This window comes from Vicia villosa, unplaced genomic scaffold, assembly GCF_029867415.1.
Source record: "Vicia villosa cultivar HV-30 ecotype Madison, WI unplaced genomic scaffold, Vvil1.0 ctg.004401F_1_1, whole genome shotgun sequence".
Classification (NCBI taxonomy): Eukaryota; Viridiplantae; Streptophyta; class Magnoliopsida; order Fabales; family Fabaceae; genus Vicia; species Vicia villosa.
The window spans coordinates 45,950-66,321 of record NW_026706432.1 but is presented as its reverse complement, the minus strand read 5'-3'; the positions used below and the strand labels follow the sequence as shown (position 1 = coordinate 66,321).

The 20,372-nt window shown below is 38.1% G+C and overlaps 2 long non-coding RNA genes across 5 annotated transcripts; both read left to right on the top strand.

The window, feature by feature from the left end:
• The first annotated feature begins 4,748 nt into the window (after positions 1-4,748).
• Positions 4,749-6,587, top strand: LOC131642049 (uncharacterized). 3 transcript variants are annotated; one of them, XR_009295725.1, is made up of 3 exons: positions 4,749-5,243; positions 5,333-5,572; positions 6,243-6,587. It is a non-coding gene; the product is annotated as an uncharacterized LOC131642049 (long non-coding RNA). The 3 variants fall into 3 exon arrangements; XR_009295723.1 differs by lacking the exon at positions 4,749-5,243 and having other exon boundaries at positions 5,252-5,572; XR_009295724.1 differs by lacking the exon at positions 4,749-5,243 and having other exon boundaries at positions 5,252-5,580.
• Positions 6,588-12,658: 6,071 nt separating this feature from the next.
• On the top strand, positions 12,659-14,460 carry LOC131642048 (uncharacterized). Of its 2 annotated transcripts, none has more exons than XR_009295721.1 (3): positions 12,659-13,116; positions 13,206-13,445; positions 14,116-14,460. It is a non-coding gene; the product is annotated as an uncharacterized LOC131642048 (long non-coding RNA). The 2 variants fall into 2 exon arrangements; XR_009295722.1 differs by having other exon boundaries at positions 13,206-13,453.
• The last annotated feature ends 5,912 nt before the right edge of the window (positions 14,461-20,372 follow it).

The following is a 20,372-nucleotide window of genomic DNA, read 5'->3' as shown; positions in this document are numbered from 1 at the left end:
ATCACCGTAAAAACAGTGATGACCATAAGAAAAACTGTATCTACCCACTTTGCCATTTTTTGCCGGGGAAGAAGAGGAAATAATTATGAGATAGTATGATAGAAATTTGGGGGATGAATGAAATTTGATGTGAGATTTTATGGAAAAAATGAGGGGTATTTATAGAGAGAAAATAAGGATGGAGACATTGGGGAGAATGAAGTGTTACCGTACAAAAAAGGAAAGTTTGAATGATAGTAGGTTTTGAAAGAAAGTGTATGGTAGGGTTTGAAAAGAAAGCTGTATGGAATAAAGTTAGGATTTGATTTGAAAGAAAGAGATTTGATAAGAAAGAAAGAGATTTGAAAACAATAATATAGTACAAAAATTAGTGGGAAACAAAAAACAATAATAATTTAATTGTTACCAGTACAGTCTGAATCCCCGGACTCTGTGCCTGCAAAATTTAATTCTGTACCAATTGCGTCAGTACTATTTATCTGCAAATAAATCTCAAATAAACAGCGTGTGTGAAGTGATAAACAGTACTTGGCGTTTTTGTAAGAATAAATTCAACAGCGAACCAAAATACCGTATAAGAATATTCTAAAAAACTGAGTATTCATAAAATCAGGATATTTATGAAATAAAATCCAAGATTATATGAAACTCCAAATTTTAGACAGAAGTCCGTTACCTTCTCTTTGAAAAAAGATGCGGGCAAATTTTGGGGTACAACAGTATGGATAGCTCCTTCACCTTAAAAAGCTAAAAGAACAGACTCTTCAATCTTAGGGTAGGTGTTCTTAGATGCTTGCTCCACATTCAAACTTTCAAAATTTTTTCACACCTCCTTTTCAAAACAATTTCCAAAAGGCTACGCTTATTTACCAGCTAAAGTCCTTATTCAAAATATTTTCTAATCACACACTACACCTCTTTTCAAACAAATCAAAACAAAGTGAGCTAAGCAATTAAGAGCCCATGGATAACCATGGATACAAAGGGTGCTTTAAACCTTCCCTTTGTATAACTTACCCTCCGAACTCAATCTCTTTCAAAAAGGTTTTTTCCTGTTCTTTTAGCCTTTCTATAAATTGGATAAAATAAAAGTCGGTGGCTGTTTTACTTAATTATATAATACTTTCTTGGGAATCAACTAACAAATGGCTGTTTCAGAATGAGTGGCAACGCCAACATGCCAATCCCCATGATAACCTGAGTTCAATCCCTAGCGGTTCCAAGTTTTTTTTAATGTTTTGTTGAGTTGTTTTCACAGATCCCATACTTTAGGCCTGTCCAGTGTACCACGCAACTTCACTTGTCAACCGTAGGATCAACGCAAAGACAGATCTGAGCGCTGCAAACGTGGCGTTCCATCATACACCTCCAGGAACTGTCACACAGGATCGCTAACACCCAGCCATGTTTTTTTTCTCTCCCTTTTCTTTTTCTTTTCAGTTTTTTTTGTTATTATTTATTATTATTTGAATTTTTTTATTCCTTTTAATCCCACTTAACAAGTAGAATTAGGATTAGGTTAATAATTTTAATTAGTTGATTTAATTAGTTAATGATTAGGTGAATAATTAAATAATTAATTTTAATTAGAATTTAATAATTAGGATAAATAATTAGTTTTAACTTTTGTAAAAACTAATTTTAATTAATTAGTTTAATTAGGTTAAATTAGTTATGTAATTAGAATTTAAGCGAATTTTTTTTTATTAATAATCATTAGAATTAGTTTTTTTAATTAATTTTAAATTCAAAATTTCCTCGTTAATTTCAAATTCCTCCCGATTCTCTTCTCACCTCAAACTCCGTTGATTGACGCATGCTTGTTTATTTATCGTTTTTTATTTTGTTATCTTATTTATTTAAATTTTAGAAACGATGTATAGGTTGCAAAGTTTTTTGATGTAATAGTTAATTAGAGTTTTATTTCCTCGCATTTAATTTTCGCATCCCCCAGTTTTGGTTTTGTAATTCCCCTCCCCGAAGCCTTGTAATAGCCTAGGACATTTACGTTTCGGCATTTTATTTTTCTGCATGATATTAACTGCGTGGTTCGTAAATAGGGAGTGCAAGATAATTAATTGAACGTAGCTCACTAATTCAAGATAAATATCTGAATACAATCACGTGATTGCTACACACACACACCTTTAAGGTAACCACTCTTATGCTGCTTTCTCGATCAAATAGTCAAGTCCCTTTGAGCGTAGGGATACCTTAGCTTGCTGCCTTCGATTTAAAATCATCATGTCCCTCCGATAAAAGATCATAGTCCCTTTCGAGTTGCCTACGATAAATATGATCTCGTCCCTCGATGTTGCCTCGATAAATGATGATAGTCCCTTCGAATACTAAGGCATCCTTACTGTTGCCTAAATGACTATTATATCCTTCCCTTAGACTACCTTCCCTCTTTATGGTAGGGACAGTCATATGGCGAACGATACTCTCGACAACCCTTTCTCATCCAAATGAAAGACTTCTACCCTCTCATGGTATGGATAGACCCTTTCGCCCGAAAGACTTAAAGAACAAGAAAGACAATCTTATGGTAGGTGTTCTTAAATGCTTGCTCACACATTCAAACTTTCAAATGCTTTTCACACCTCCTTTTTAAAACGATTTCCAAAAGGCTACGCTTATTTACAAGCTAAAGACCTTATTCAAAATCTTTTCTATTCACATACGACACTCTTTCAAACAATTCAAACAAACAAAGTGAGCTAAGCAATTAAGAGCCCATGGATAACCATGGATACAAAGGGTGCTTACACCTTCCCTTTGTATAACCTACCCCTCGAACTCAAGTCTTTTAAAAAGGTCTTTCATGTTCTTTTAGCCTTTCCAATTGGATAAAATAAAAGTCGGTGGCGACTCTTGCTATTCGCAACATTTCTAAAAGTCAGTTCTCCCACCGTATTACAGAACTGGCGACTCTGCTGGGGATGCTTTCGAATAAAAGAAGGGTTACCTTAAAGTTTAGGATCACTTAAATGATTTCTATAGTTTGCTTTGCTTGCTTTATTTTTTCAGGGTTGTTTTGGGAATTAACTGAAGGACGAATCCTATACCCGGATTCATGTACACTTAAGATAGGAGTGGCATAGTCATGGCGACCTCTTTCACATATGTGGGAGATGAGTCAATATGAAGTTCACACTTAAGTTAGGACTCCATAGATATATGCACACCTTTCTCAAATGAGGGACGTCTATGTATGTACCTTTGGGTGCGCCTGAGCTTAAGGACCTTTAGTTGCCCTTTAACCCATCTTGGCCTTTAGGACTTAGTGGGGGGCTACTCTTGACAAATGTTGAGGGCATAGTCGCTACCTGTCGCACGCTCGCGAAAATGATGAACAGAGTCGCCACCAATATATTTATCCCAAAGAGGGAAAGGAATATCAGAAAACCTAGAATAAATAAGAATGAGGTCTTTCGACCAGAGATAGGGTACGGGAGTCGGTTACGCGAGGGGAAGGTACTAGCACCCCTCACGCCCATCGTACTCGATGGTATCCACCTATGTTTGTTGCTATCTAAAGGGTGTGTACTATAAATCTAAAGCTCAATGCAAATGAAAGAAGAAGAAACACGGGGAAAAAGAGGTTTATAAATAATTGTGCTCGCTTAGGCCCCGCGACCCAATGCCTACGTATCCTTTTCAGGAATCAGAGCGCCGTAGTTCGGCTCTTTAGTTTTTGTTTGTTTTTGTGTTTTTTAGTGGACGAAGTTACATTCGCACTCCGCTGCTCGACCTCTGGAGTCTTAAGCTGGGAATGGAGCGGAAATAACGTGTCCGATTAAAGAATGCCTCGGAGGCGAGATAGAGAAGAGAGTTTGAGTGTTCAAGTGGCACCCTAAAGCAAGGGAGACTCGAGTTGCTCTATGGTTTGTGTTTTTTAACGTTGGGAACTTACGCTCGAATGGTTCCCTAAAGCAAGGGAGATCCAAGCACTCGAATGATTCCCTAAAGCAAAAGAGATTCAAGCTTCCATTCCCTTTTTATTAGTCAAGCATTTATTAGTCATTTTTTAAGGTGTTTTCTTTGTATCTTTTAAGGGAATTAAAATCAAGCATTTGTTAAGTGTTTTAAAGTTGAAAAGGAGAAGAAACTAGCCTAAGTATGAAGGGAATTTCTACCTAATGTCATCATGGTTTCTACCTAAGGTTAGGAATAAAAGAATATGAAAATAAAGATCACAATTAGAAGTCAACAAGTAGGATACATGAAAATAGTACAAGAGCATGAAATAGAACAAGTCAAAATATAGCACAAAAGTGAATTAAAAGGACTATTATTTTTATGTTGATTTTTTATGAGAGAAATTGAATTACAAGTCAAGTAAAAAGACTAAAAAACAAATAGCCTAAAGACTAATATTTTTTATGATTATTTTCTATATGACAAAATATTGGATTAAAGTCTAAAAATGATAGCATAAGAAAACATGATTTTTATTGGATTCTATTACTAAAAAAATATGAAAGAGAACATAAATTTAATTAGTGAAATACAAGCCCAGGGGGTGTAAACTGAAATATCGGTGTGAAGAACAACTGGGCGCAGGGCCCATAGAGTCTGGCCCAGAGGTTATTTTTGTTGCAGCATTTTTCTTATGTCAAAAAAGTGATATGACGGGCCTAGTGGGGGTGCAAACAATGATTATGGCCCACGAGAGATTTTGTTGTTTTCAGATATTTCCATTAAACAAAAAGAAAAAATTAAAACAAAATTAAATAGATAAACTCAGAAGAGGATTAGGGTTGTGACCTTCGACTTTCCTCAGAACAATCGACGGCGGCGGAGGGTTCTATGATCGGAATCGCCGCGAGCCTCCACCTCCACTTTCTTCTTCTCCGACGCTTCAGTCTCTCCTTACTCTCTCGTTCAAATCGCCTCTCTCTTGTTCCAACCTTTCCCGGTCTCTCTCAATCTCGATTCTCCGTTTGTTTTAAGATTTATTGTTGTTGAAGAGTGATGATGTTTCAAGATGATGATTCAAAGACGATAATGAACGTGCAGCGCGGTTTGTAATATGGTGCGATTCTGGTTGAAGATGATGAACGAGATGATTGAAGATTGGAGGTTCGTTGATATGACGATGGCGATCGATGATTGATGCGATGGAATTGAAGGCCCTGCAGAAACCGATGGAGATTGAAGTCTTGTGGTGAGAAGGTTGAAGAACGATGAAGAGAGATTCAGAGATGGTGGGAGAATCAAAGTTGTTCGAAGATTTTCGTGTGAGGAAGATTGTGATTCTTCTGCAGGTTCAAGAACGAATGATGAAGGTTAATTTTCTGAGTTTTTTGTGTGTGTGATGATTTTGCAGGTTGATGATGGAAATGAAGAAGATTGAAGATGGTGTTCTGAGAATTGAAGAATGGAGAGAGTATTGGGAGTGAGATATGAAGATGGAGCGTGAAAAATGGTGAAAGAGAGAAGAGATGAAGATGATGATGAATGAAGGTGGGAGAAAATGGTGAAGATGAAGATTGATGATTATGTGAGGGATGGCTAAAGAAAAACGAAGGAAGGTCCAATGAATGAAGAGTGCTTCTCATATATAGAGGTGAGAAGGTTAGTTTTTGAACTCTGAATTTCTGTTATAAGTTTGTTATGAATCAGTTAAAGGTGTTGAAAGTTGGTTAGAAGTTAGTTGGAGACTGTTACATGGCAGTTGGAGTTAGTTATATGTTTGAAGGTTTGTTATAAGTTAGTTGCAACTATGGTTAGGATGTGATTAGAGAACTTAAGGTTAATCAGTGTTGCTGTTAGTTAAAATAGCTTAGTGAAGCTCCCTTCAAATTGCTTAGTGTACAGTTCCTGCTTATGTGTATACGTCGAGTCTCAATTTTGTGCTGGAGTGGTGTATAAGTTATTTTTCTATTCTGAACCGTATTGAGCTTGCGAATGACACAACACCGCTTGGACTGAATTTAGTGTATGCCTGAATCAATTGATTGTAAGTATTGAATACGGTTGCGTATGTCTGCTCCGCTTTCTTCTGAACCAGCGCGAGTCTTGATTCTTTTTTGTACTGAGGTTGCAAGTTTGGAATTGAGAAGTGAGTGTGAAATTGTTCTTGGTTTACCCAATAGAATAGATTAACTGTTTTGAGATTTTACAATGCGATGCAGAGGTCCGAACCGGTTCAGTGTCTTATTTTTGCAAGGTATATAGTTCTGAGGTATGATTTGTGAATAGTTATGGAACTGATTTGTTTTGTACACACTATGCAGGTCTGAGAATTTAAGGCAGCCATGGTTCTCTTTACATAGGCATGGAAGAAGAAATATGAGAAAATGACTCCTAAGCACACATGGAAATTACGGATTGAAGTGATCTTGAAAGAAGATTAGTGGAGCTTAGCCCTCGAAGCATAAGTTTAAATTTCTTTTGTGAATGTCTCAGTGTAATGACTTAGAATTTATTTGTGTAATTATGGATGAACTTTGAATGTTGTATAGATCGAATGAACTAGGACTTTGGTAAAGGGATTTGAAATGAATGGATAGACACTTGAATGTGTACACTTTGTTTATGATTTTAGAGTTATAGTGAAATGCTCCTCTTTTGTAATGACAGGGTTTCTTGGACTTTGAAGTGGAATTTGTTAACTTAAATTTTCCCTCCACTTGTTAAATTTAAATTTCCAAATCTTTTCACTTTGTCCTTAATTGCCAACTTGGATGAACCACAATATCAGTTGAAATTCTATCAAAAGATTGAGGTAACCTTTGGTCGAGAGTTAATTAGAACGATTTGGTCAACATGAAGTCAACCTTCCATGGTTGACTTTGTTGAGCAAAAGTCAACCCTTAATCAACTGGATATTTTGTAATATTTCTTCTACAGCACTTCACTGAGAGATCCAAACAAACAATAACTGAATTGACGACAACCCTTTGTACCAAGTCTTGATTACTTAGTAGGTATAACCATAAGGAGATACAATCATCAATTTAATGTAAATACCGAATACAAGTCAGCCTTAATTACAATATCCTCGAGCATATAAATAGGACCTTGACTTTTCAATATCCTTGATCCCATGTCACTGTTATTGATTAAATGAATGCATGAGTGTTAGATGACCTAATGGATGTATGCAGATGAATGTGAAACTTTAAGCCAGTTAGAAGCAAAAAATTAGGTGGGCAAATTTTGGGGTGCAACAGCTGCCCCTATTTAATCGTCTTAAACCTGAAAGTGAGATTGACGCTAGTCTTTCGAGCATTCAAGGTGGAAGAAGATTAAATACCAAGTGAACCTGAAAAATTTTCCCGAAGAAAGATGAGATAGGATCCACTGGGGAAAAGAATGGTGTCAAGTCCACTGAGGAAAATCGTATCAACTCTGGGTTGAACAAATTAACTCTGGGTTAGAAATGAAATAAACGTCAACTCTGGGTTGAAACAGAAAAGTGGGTCAACTCTGGGTTGAGAAGGAAAGAAAGAAGATCAACTCTGGGTTGAGAGAAAGTAATTGGATAATGACTATGGGTTGAAGGTGGAAAGATGAACAATTAGAAATAACCGTCAACTCTGGGTTGAGTGGGAAGAATAAAAGGTGACCGTCAACTCTGGGTCGAGTGGGAAAAGACAAAAGATAACCGTCAACTCTGGGTTGAGTGGGAAAAGGAAAGGATCAACTCTGGGTTGAAATAAAGGTAACCGTCGACTCTGGGTTGAATGAGAAAGGAGAAAAGTCAACTCTGGGTTGAATAAAGGATGACCGTCAACTCTGGGTTGAGAGGGAAAAGGAAATGATCAACTCTGGGTTGAATAAGAGATAACCATCAACTCTGGGTTGAGTGGGAAATAAAAAGGATAACCGTCAACTCTGGGTTGAGCGGGAAAGGGTAAAAGATAACCGTCAACTCTGGGTTGAGTGGGAAAGACAAAAGATAATCGTCAACTCTGGGTTGAGTGGGAAAGACAAAAGATAACCGTCAACTCTGGGTTGAAAGACAAAAGATAACCGTCAACTCTGGGTTGAGTGGGAAAAGACAAAAGATAACCGTCAACTCTGGGTTGAGTGGGAAAAGATAATTAACTCAGGGTTAAAAGATGAAAGGAAAATCAACTCTGGGTTGAACACAAAAAACATCAACTCTGGGTTGAAGAAAGATGAACATGATTGACTTTGGGAGATGACATCACAATGGTAACTCTGAGTGATCCAGTGGAATATCAATTGATGCTTGTAGGGACCTCATCTGATGAGTAACTTGGCTTATGCTTCATATGCAATGTTTCATTTATTTATGCACTTCTGGAGATGCAATGCAATGATTTCTATATGCAATGTATTGATTGATTTGATCAGGGTTTATGCTTTGTGGAGAATAGATTAGGTGGAGTTCTGAACTCTGCTTGAGATTCAAGGTGAGGTGGATGCCCCTGCTTTTTGATGATTGGATCATGTGGGAGAAATGATAATGAAAATGCAATGATATGCATGACCATGAATGGAGTGATTATTTCCAAGATATAAGGAGTAGATGGAGGATGTCCTTGTGGAAAGGTTATTGCTTATGGATAGCATTTGTGAAGGTGAGGTGTTTCACTTGACTCCTCGACACTTGTCTCGATATCTGACAGTTGATTGAAGATGAAGAGATGAATTGTTATTAGCTTGCCCCAGCGTGTATGATCTCTTGAGATGGAACTTTGATAATGCTTGAATCATGCAGATTTGTGATGGTCTGCCCCAGTGTAGATCATGGAATGGATGCCCAGATTGAAAGGAACTCTTCCACCAAATGGATGCTTCAGGTATTTGCTCAGTGGATGACCAACCTTTGCCTTTGTAAGACTACTCGATGGAATTTCAATGTTGAACTTTCCTTGGTATCAAGTACTTGCTTTCAGATTAGAGACGATTCTGTTTTGAAAAAGATAATGAGAATGCAATGCACATGTTAATCTCGAAGAAAGGTTTTATTTGTCAAAATGTTGTACTGATACTAACACAAATGACACAACAACAATAGGAGTCAGTTTTGACATGATTTTACAGTTTGTATGCTTTCGGAACGAACCCTACTTCAATTAGGACTTTTGAGGGTTGTAACGTGGCCAGGTTCACGGTTTGAGAAACAAAGGATAAAGGCTCAAATTCTACTTAACCCGCCCCTTCTTCGTGATGTTCTCCAGTCCTACGTTCAGCTAGTTCGACACGAGTATTCGCCTTTCAGGAAGGATTGTGATGGATGAGGATCCTTTATGGCTTCGATGGAGGTGGCAGCCACCCTTTGGTGCTTTCGTTGATGATTATAACAACTTGTCCCTTGGAGGATTTTTGTTCTTGTTCTTTTCTTTTGCTTTCCCTAACTTTTGCCTGGACAGAAAGTTTCTTTTGACTTTGGTTTTCGTTGTCCAGCGGGATATGCCCTAATTTTTTGCCTAAGTCAATTGCTTCAAAGCTTTTCTTTTTTCTTTTGACTTAGCAGGCTATTGTTTCTTTCTTTTTTTTTTATTTATTTTTTTATCATGATTCATAACTTTCTTTTCATTCTCTTTTTTTGTCTCGTTCGGGAACAAGTTGCATGATTCTTGTGATTGACTTGAAGAAAAGGTTGTGACTGCCTTATTCTCCGTGAATGAGAGACATCCATTGTGGATAGTGCTCTTCTTCTTTTGTTGTGAGAGATGGAATATGGTGGATCCTCCGATGGAATACCTGAAAGTTGAGCGCTCAGTTGCACTAGCTGAAGACTACCCTGCCCCTGGTTAAGATTGAGGGTTTTGTATTTTTTGAAAAGAAACTACTACTCCTTAGGCTCAAAGGGGTTGACGAAGGTTTCACTCCCTTATAACTCCAGTGTTTAGGAATTGAAACAATGCCTGTACATCGTCAGCAGGATCTTTGTTCCGAAAGCATACAGTTAGTAGTTCACGTGTTTTTGATTTTTTCATCATTCTCCTTTTTTAGTTGCTTAAGACAAATGAGTGAAGTATCAATGAACATAATGACAAAGATGAAATGATTTGAGAAAAACATGTATATTGCATTATTTTCATTTGTTCAAACAGAATGAATTTCTTACAATGAGAAGTACTTGATAACAACAAAAGTAATACAATTGAAAGCACATGAGAAATCTATACAATGACAAGCTTGGTCTTATTTGGATGCAAATGAAATGTTCTCTGACAAACATAAAGTCTTCAGGCTCCATTGGTGGGAGGTGCCCCCTTTAGGGGGCATGGAGTTTTCTGATGGTAGCTTGATCTTATTTGTAATTCCCCATGATTCTTTTTCTGTGAGCTCTTGTCAGATACCGTTGTGGAGGAATCGTCTTGACTGATCTGATGGAGAGGAAGAGTGGTAAGAGTCTTGGTAACCATGGATGCACATGCATGAATGCAAAAATGTTAATGAAGATGCAAATGTATCATAAATCAGGATCAAGGATCAAGGCCTCTTGTGATAATAACTTCTCATGGTCAAAAGATATGGTCGAATCCTCCAGATTCAGAGGTTCGACGTTGCTTTTTGGATAAATAGCTTGTGCATAAGTCAAAGATGGTCGAACCCTCCAGATTCAGAGGTTCGGCGTTGATTCTGATATATAACTGATGTAGAGCTTCTGTATAAGTCAAATGTTCCAAGATCAAAGGTTCGACGTCCTTTTGAGTACCAAGAGAACCAATAGTCACCAACAGAACATGCACCTGTAAAGAATATGATTCCCTCCCCACTCACGGGTGTAGTCTAGGTCAGAGTAAGGTCATGAAACGCAGTATACGGTCCGCCCGAAGGTAAGTACCATCACAGCGCGGATGCGGGTGACGATAATACCTCCGTTTGAAACCACTACTCTGCTCGTAGTCACATAATCCATCCCGAGACGTACACCTCGAGACAAACTATGCTCCCACTCTATCCTAGGGTACCTAGAGTGCACTCATAGCCTGGGTATTGGGCCTTTTACCTCATAGAACAACCCACCCAACCTGCAAACAGAGAAAATATGTGTTCCCACGGGGACCCATAATATAGTCCAGATGCATGCGGAAAGTAAATATGATATGCAAATAGAAATAAACATGATATGTACACATATATATACAGGATGTAAACATATAAACAAATAAAGAAAAACACCCAAAGAAAAGAAACAAACAAAGGCTAGGATCGACTCGCTAAGAATGGACCAGCACAGGTCTATCACGTCCCCAGCAGAGTCGCCAGCTGTCGCACGCTCGCGAAAATGATGAACAGAGTCGCCACCAATATATTTATCCCAAAGAGGGAAAGGAATATCAGAAAACCTAGAATAAATAAGAACGAGGTCTTTCGACCAGAGATAGGGTACGGGAGTCGGTTACGCGAGGGGAAGGTACTAGCACCCCTCACGCCCATCGTACTCGATGGTATCCACCTATGTTTGTTGCTATCTAAAGGGTGTGTACTATAAATCTAAAGCTCAATGCAAATGAAAGAAGAAGAAACACGAAAAAAAATAGGTTTATAAATAATTGTGCTCACTTAGGCCCCGCGACCCAATGCCTACGTATCCTTTTCAGGAATCAGAGCGCCGTAGTTCGGCTCTTTAGTTTTTGTTTGTTTTTGTGTTTTTTAGTGGACGAAGTTACATTCGCACTCCGCTGCTCGACCTCTGGAGTCTTAAGCTGGGAATGGAGCGGAAATAACGTGTCCGATTAAAGAATGCCTCGGAGGCGAGATAGAGAAGAGAGTTTGAGTGTTCAAGTGGCACCCTAAAGCAAGGGAGACTCGAGTTGCTCTATGGTTTGTGTTTTTTAACGTTGGGAACTTACGCTCGAATGGTTCCCTAAAGCAAGGGAGATCCAAGCACTCGAATGATTCCCTAAAGCAAGGGAGATTCAAGCTTCCATTCCCTTTTTATTAGTCAAGCATTTATTAGTCATTTTTTAAGGTGTTTTCTTTGTATCTTTTAAGGGAATTAAAATCAAGCATTTGTTAAGTGTTTTAAAGTTGAAAAGGAGAAGAAACTAGCCTAAGTATGAAGGGAATTTCTACCTAATGTCATCATGGTTTCTACCTAAGGTTAGGAATAAAAGAATATGAAAATAAAGATCACAATTAGAAGTCAACAAGTAGGATACATGAAAATAGTACAAGAGCATGAAATAGAACAAGTCAAAATATAGCACAAAAGTGAATTAAAAGGACTATTATTTTTATGTTGATTTTTTATGAGAGAAATTGAATTACAAGTCAAGTAAAAAGACTAAAAAACAAATAGCCTAAAGACTAATATTTTTTATGATTATTTTCTATATGACAAAATATTGGATTAAAGTCTAAAAATGATAGCATAAGAAAACATGATTTTTATTGGATTCTATTACTAAAAAAATATGAAAGAGAACATAAATTTAATTAGTGAAATACAAGCCCAGGGGGTGTAAACTGAAATATCGGTGTGAAGAACAACTGGGCGCAGGGCCCATAGAGTCTGGCCCAGAGGTTATTTTTGTTGCAGCATTTTTCTTATGTCAAAAAAGTGATATGACGGGCCTAGTGGGGGTGCAAACAATGATTATGGCCCACGAGAGATTTTGTTGTTTTCAGATATTTCCATTAAACAAAAAGAAAAAATTAAAACAAAATTAAATAGATAAACTCAGAAGAGGATTAGGGTTGTGACCTTCGACTTTCCTCAGAATAATCGACGGCGGCGGAGGGTTCTATGATCGGAATCGCCGCGAGCCTCCACCTCCACTTTCTTCTTCTCCGACGCTTCAGTCTCTCCTTACTCTCTCGTTCAAATCGCCTCTCTCTTGTTCCAACCTTTCCCGGTCTCTCTCAATCTCGATTCTCCGTTTGTTTTAAGATTTATTGTTGTTGAAGAGTGATGATGTTTCAAGATGATGATTCAAAGACGATAATGAACGTGCAGCGCGGTTTGTAATATGGTGCGATTCTGGTTGAAGATGATGAACGAGATGATTGAAGATTGGAGGTTCGTTGATATGACGATGGCGATCGATGATTGATGCGATGGAATTGAAGGCCCTGCAGAAACCGATGGAGATTGAAGTCTTGTGGTGAGAAGGTTGAAGAACGATGAAGAGAGATTCAGAGATGGTGGGAGAATCGAAGTTGTTCGAAGATTTTCGTGTGAGGAAGATTGTGATTCTTCTGCAGGTTCAAGAACGAATGATGAAGGTTAATTTTCTGAGTTTTTTGTGTGTGTGATGATTTTGCAGGTTGATGATGGAAATGAAGAAGATTGAAGATGGTGTTCTGAGAATTGAAGAATGGAGAGAGTATTGGGAGTGAGATATGAAGATGGAGCGTGAAAAATGGTGAAAGAGAGAAGAGATGAAGATGATGATGAATGAAGGTGGGAGAAAATGGTGAAGATGGAGATTGATGATTATGTGAGGGATGGCTAAAGAAAAACGAAGGAAGGTCCAATGAATGAAGAGTGCTTCTCATATATAGAGGTGAGAAGGTTAGTTTTTGAACTCTGAATTTCTGTTATAAGTTTGTTATGAATCAGTTAAAGGTGTTGAAAGTTGGTTAGAAGTTAGTTGGAGACTGTTACATGGCAGTTGGAGTTAGTTATATGTTTGAAGGTTTGTTATAAGTTAGTTGCAACTATGGTTAGGATGTGATTAGAGAACTTAAGGTTAATCAGTGTTGCTGTTAGTTAAAATAGCTTAGTGAAGCTCCCTTCAAATTGCTTAGTGTACAGTTCCTGCTTATGTGTATACGTCGAGTCTCAATTTTGTGCTGGAGTGGTGTATAAGTTATTTTTCTATTCTGAACCGTATTGAGCTTGCGAATGACACAACACCGCTTGGACTGAATTTAGTGTATGCCTGAATCAATTGATTGTAAGTATTGAATACGGTTGCGTATGTCTGCTCCGCTTTCTTCTGAACCAGCGCGAGTCTTGATTCTTTTTTGTACTGAGGTTGCAAGTTTGGAATTGAGAAGTGAGTGTGAAATTGTTCTTGGTTTACCCAATAGAATAGATTAACTGTTTTGAGATTTTACAATGCGATGCAGAGGTCCGAACCGGTTCAGTGTCTTATTTTTGCAAGGTATATAGTTCTGAGGTATGATTTGTGAATAGTTATGGAACTGATTTGTTTTGTACACACTATGCAGGTCTGAGAATTTAAGGCAGCCATGGTTCTCTTTACATAGGCATGGAAGAAGAAATATGAGAAAATGACTCCTAAGCACACATGGAAATTACGGATTGAAGTGATCTTGAAAGAAGATTAGTGGAGCTTAGCCCTCGAAGCATAAGTTTAAATTTCTTTTGTGAATGTCTCAGTGTAATGACTTAGAATTTATTTGTGTAATTATGGATGAACTTTGAATGTTGTATAGATCGAATGAACTAGGACTTTGGTAAAGGGATTTGAAATGAATGGATAGACACTTGAATGTGTACACTTTGTTTATGATTTTAGAGTTATAGTGAAATGCTCCTCTTTTGTAATGACAGGGTTTCTTGGACTTTGAAGTGGAATTTGTTAACTTAAATTTTCCCTCCACTTGTTAAATTTAAATTTCCAAATCTTTTCACTTTGTCCTTAATTCCCAACTTGGATGAACCACAATATCAGTTGAAATTCTATCAAAAGATTGAGGTAACCTTTGGTCGAGAATTAATTAGAACGATTTGGTCAACATGAAGTCAACCTTCCATGGTTGACTTTGTTGAGCAAAAGTCAACCCTTAATCAACTGGATATTTTGTAATATTTCTTCTACAGCACTTCACTGAGAGATCCAAACAAACAATAACTGAATTGACGACAACCCTTTGTACCAAGTCTTGATTACTTAGTAGGTATAACCATAAGGAGATACAATCATCAATTTAATGTAAATACCGAATACAAGTCAGCCTTAATTACAATATCCTCGAGCATATAAATAGGACCTTGACTTTTCAATATCCTTGATCCCATGTCACTGTTATTGATTAAATGAATGCATGAGTGTTAGATGACCTAATGGATGTATGCAGATGAATGTGAAACTTTAAGCCAGTTAGAAGCAAAAAATTAGGTGGGCAAATTTTGGGGTGCAACACTACCCGATACTACAACTCAGATAGGTTCTTTCTTAAAGTATCATTGCATGATGCGAATGTATCATGTCCGAGGGTGCTTTAGAAGGACTGACAATTCTGGGTAACCCGGTAGAACCTGTTACTGATTTCATCCCTGTCCTTAGAAGTACCTATTAGGAAAGGGTAGTCACCTGGTCATACTTCACGCAAGCCTTTAAACTTAAGGGCTCTTGTGTGACTTGTTTGTCATCTAACCCGTTGATTTCCTTGCAGGTTTTTTTAGGTCTCGTTTGTCCTTACTACCTTACGTTTTGTCTGATGCACTGCATTCGCATAACATCATGACATCATAACATCATAACATCACATGTTAACTAACCCTTTCAAGGATCTTAGGGATTTAAGGCGCACAATTTCAGGTGCTAATTATCAAGGACTGAATTCCTATCAAGGGGCAAGAGGATTTACTTTCCTCTAGCCATTTATCTTCCAATTCAGAGACTCAATACCTATCAAGGGGCAAGAGGATTTATTTTCCTCTAGCCATATGCTTTCAAACTCCGAAACGGGTATCCCGAATCAGAGGCGATGACCCACTAGATATGGTGAGCTTGATTCTCAAAGAAGGACGTTCAAAGACCAAAAGTGAAAGTTCTTCAGCAAAGCTACAACCTAATGTCGCAAACTAAATTCCTTAAAGATCCTTGAAAACATTGCATCCGCATTCATAACATCACATAACAGGTTTCCTACCACAGGTTTCTGATCCTTCCTCGCTGTTTATTTCAGCATCATGAATCTCGAGCAATCTGTCAGAAATCTTCAAGCTCAGAACAACCAGTTCCAGGAGATGATCCTTAACTTGGCCAAGGGGCAAGAAGAATTGAAGGCACTTTTGATCGAGAAGGAGAAGAATCAACATAAGCATCAAGGTAGTAAAGATAATCGGAAGTCCAAACCTAAGCGATCAGTTACTCCATTGCACATGCTGCTCTCTCAAGTTCTACAACAACTGCTCAATCAGAACTTGATAACTCTATTGCCTCCATATTCAGTTCCTGCCAATCCTGCTCCTGGGTACAAGTATAATGCAAGATGTGCTCATCATTCGAACAGTCCTGGTCATGATACTGAAGATTGTGGACCATTGAAGCATAGGATTCAATACTTAATTGACGACAAGATCATTGACTTCAACTCACTTGAGAAGCCTCATATGGCTAATGCTATGTACAACCAGAAAGGTCGTAATGAACGCAACCTATCTGTTGAAGCAGTTCCACAACAACGAAGCAAGCCAGGTGCACCTAGGCGTCAGTTCACAGAGATCAATATGTCGTTGGCTCAGGTACTGCAACATCTGCTGAAAGCAAACTTGATTACTGTAAGGGATCCTCCTGTGAAGCCCAACACTTCCGCTCCTAGCTATAAGCCCAATGCGAGGTGCGCATATCATTCCAATAGCCCTGGACATGATACAAATGATTGTTGGCCATTGAAGAACAAGATCCAAGATATGATTGATGCTCGAGAAATCGAATTCAACCCTCCCAAGACTCCTGTAGTGATCACTGCTCCCATGCCTAATCACGACAAGACTAATTAATGTCTAGAAGGATGAAATTTTTAATCATTAGACTTATTTTCATGCGCAATTTCTATTCTGTCTGTTTAACATTCAACTTATGATAGACATTATCTGTTTTAATAATCATCATCAGTGCATTGCATATGTTTGTCTTGAATAAATTATTTCGCTATCACTCATTTAAATTGTGGCCTTACTTTGCATATGTTTTGTGATATTCAACTCATGCTAAGCTGATAACCTTTTGAGGGAGGATGACGAAGACGATATCGCAACCTCATACAATGATGCTTTTGAACGGACTATGCTGACCATGTACAAGCATTGTTTCAATTCCTAAATAGTGGAGATATAAGGATGTTAATCCCTCGTCAACCCCTTTGAGCCTAAGAAGTAGGAGTTTTCTTTCACGTGCAAATTGAAACCCTTTAATCATAACCTGGGGCAAGGTAGTTATTCAGTTAACTCAATTATACAAGACGTTGTTTACACTAATAATGATGGGTTCCCGTAACCGTTAAGTCAGACAATCAACATCTATCAAAAGGAAAAAATAACTGTTAAGTCAAAACCTATGAAGGAGACTTATCGAAAATCGAAATATCCCGCTGACTGTAATCTCAAAATAAACAGTTCAGGCAAAAGTTAGGGACAACAAAGTCAAAAAAGAGGTCACTGCAAATCCTCGACAAAAGAAAACATTACAAGAAAGGATGACTGTCTGTCCAAATAAGCTTTCAGTACTTTAACCATCATCAAATGTCAGTGGTATGACTCTAAGCTCTGCTAAGACTTAAACACAAAGTTAACTGAGCATAGGAACGAAGAACATCATGAAGATTGGGATGGGTACAAATAAACATTGCGCCATTATCCTTTGTTTCTTAAACCGTGAACTAAGCCACGTTACAACCCTCGAAAGTCCTAACTAAAGCATGGTTAGTTCGAAAGCATATTGTCACCAAAAAGGTATCCTAACTCCTTAAGGTTTACCAAAAATGCTGAGTTGATATTTCGTTTTTACAAACATCACGTTTTACAAATATCACGCTTTTACATCTCCTGTTTTAATGTTTTTCAAAAAAAAAACTCAAGACAGACATATGCATTGCATCTAATGAATTCATTATTAAACACATTGTGCTACATAATTTCAAATGTTAGCATCAGAAAGAATTTGCACAAGGGTACGATTAATGACTAAAAGTCATCCCGACAGACGAAATCACTTTAGCAACATTTACTACGCCTGACTCAATGAATACAAGGGGCAGGACATGCTTTGTCCAATCAATCTGGGGCAATCAGGTCAAGATTCAAAGAATCTCTCAGGAAGCCGAACAATCAGGGGCATGCACCCAAGTGGGTTTGAAGCTACCTCTCGATCAGTCAGGGGCATCATCCTCAGTTTATGATTACTAGGGGCAGGTCACCCATAGTATATATCTCAGAAAGTCCTCACAAGGCAAACCTCTTCAAATTCCTTACCAGCAGGGGTAAAGCTATGCAAGGCATATTCAACACTTCGATCAATACTCACGGGTGTGTCCCAATCAATACGAGTCCAAGAACGGCAGTTACTATAGTCACTGGGGGCAATGTTCAAGGCATCCACGCCTCCCCACAGCACCAGCTTCATAGGGGCATATCCCCACAGAGTAGTCCTCGAAAAGTTATCTTCGAATAATCACCATAAAGGTCGGCACTCACAATTGAGTTGAGTCAGATGCAACATTGGAGATTATATTCATCTCTCTTATCCCTAATCAGGGTACATCAAGATCAATCACTCAAATGGCTTCTTTCCCAAGCAGAAGTCAAAGATCCCCAGCTGAGCATCCTCGAGCATGGAGCGGGAGTCCCTACTAAAACAGAAGACTTATACTCTGTATTCTTCACAATAGTCAGGGATTTATTTTCCCCGCCAGACTATTCTATGATCTACTGTCATCGTTGACAACATGTTGCATACATACATCATTCATAATCAATCATTACATAAATACATACCATGCATCATGACATGGCATGCTGCTAACTTTGTTTTTCAGGTAAACTCCCCAAGCGGACAAATATAATCAAACAACTTATCAACTCTAACAAGCAAGCATTCTCTATCATATATGATACAATGTATGACCCGTTCTGATATTCTTCCTAAGATATGGTCTAATGTATGACTCATTCTGACATCCTTCAACAGATATGGTCTAATGTATGACTCGTTCTGACACCCTCCAACAGATATGATCTAATATTCTCCTTCAGATATGGTCTAAATGCATGACTCATTCTGACGTCCTCTATCATATATGGTCTAATGTATGACCCGTTATGGTATTATATTTCCAAGAATCCAATTCAGTTACTACGAACGGTGCTAACACGATCAACCTGCAAGGATCTAATTCTATCATCACGAACGGTGTAAACACGATCATCTTTCCAAGATCTAATTCAGTTACTACGAACGGTACTGACACGATCAACCTTCAAAGATCTAATTCTATCATCACAAACAGTGTAGACACGATCATCTTCCAAGATCTAATTCAGTTACTACGAACGGTGATGACACGATCAACCTTTAAAGATCTAATTCTATCATCACGAACGGTGTAGACACGATCATCTCTCCAAGATCTAATTCAATTACTACGAACGATGCTGACACGATCAATCTTCAAAGATCTAATTCTATCATCACGAACGGTGTAGACACGATCATCTCTCCAAGATCTAATTCAGTTACTACAAATGGTGCTGACACGATCAATCTTCTAAGATATAATTCTATCATCACGAACGGTGTAGACATGATCATCTTTCCAAGATCTAATTCAGTTACTACGAATGGTGTGACACGATCAATCTTCAAAGATCTAATTCTATCATCACGAACGGTGTAGACACGATCATCTTTCCGAGATCTAATTCCGTTACTATGAACGGTGCTGACATGATCAATCTTCAAAGATCTAATTCTATCATCACAAACGGTGTAGACACGATCGTCTTTCCAAGATCTAATTAATTTACTACGAACGGTGCTGACACGATCAACCTACAAGGATCTAATTCTATCATCACGAACGGTGTAGACACGATCATCTTTCAAAGATCTAATTCAGTTACTACAAACAGTGCTGACACAATTGACCTTCCAAGAACTCATTTACCACGAACGGCGATGGCACGATCAACATTCAACAACTACTTCTCAACACTTCAAGTCCAGATATGGTCTAATGTACGACTCGTTCTAGTACTCCTCTTCAGATATGGTCTAATGAATGACTCGTTCTGACATCCTTTATCAGATATGGTCTAATGTATGGCTCGTTCTGATATTATCCTTCAGATATGGTTTAATGAATAACTCGTTCTGATGTCCTACTTCCAGATATGGTCTATTGTACAACTCGTTCTGGTATTCCTCTTCAGATATGGTCTAATGAATGACTCGTTCTAAGCACTCTCTATCGGATATAGTCTAATGTATGGCTCGTTCTGATATTCTCCTTCAGATAGAGTCTAATGAATGACTCATTCTCTCAGATGAAGTATATTATATTGCTCACTCTTTCCGATATAGTCTAATGTACGGCTCTTTCCGACACCTCCTTCAGATTCCAACAAACACTTATCAATGCTTCAAGTTCAGATATAGTCTAACGTATGACTCATTCTGACTTTCAACTTATCAAGGCAGGTGGCGTCTTTTGTAACACCCCCAATTCTATACTAAACA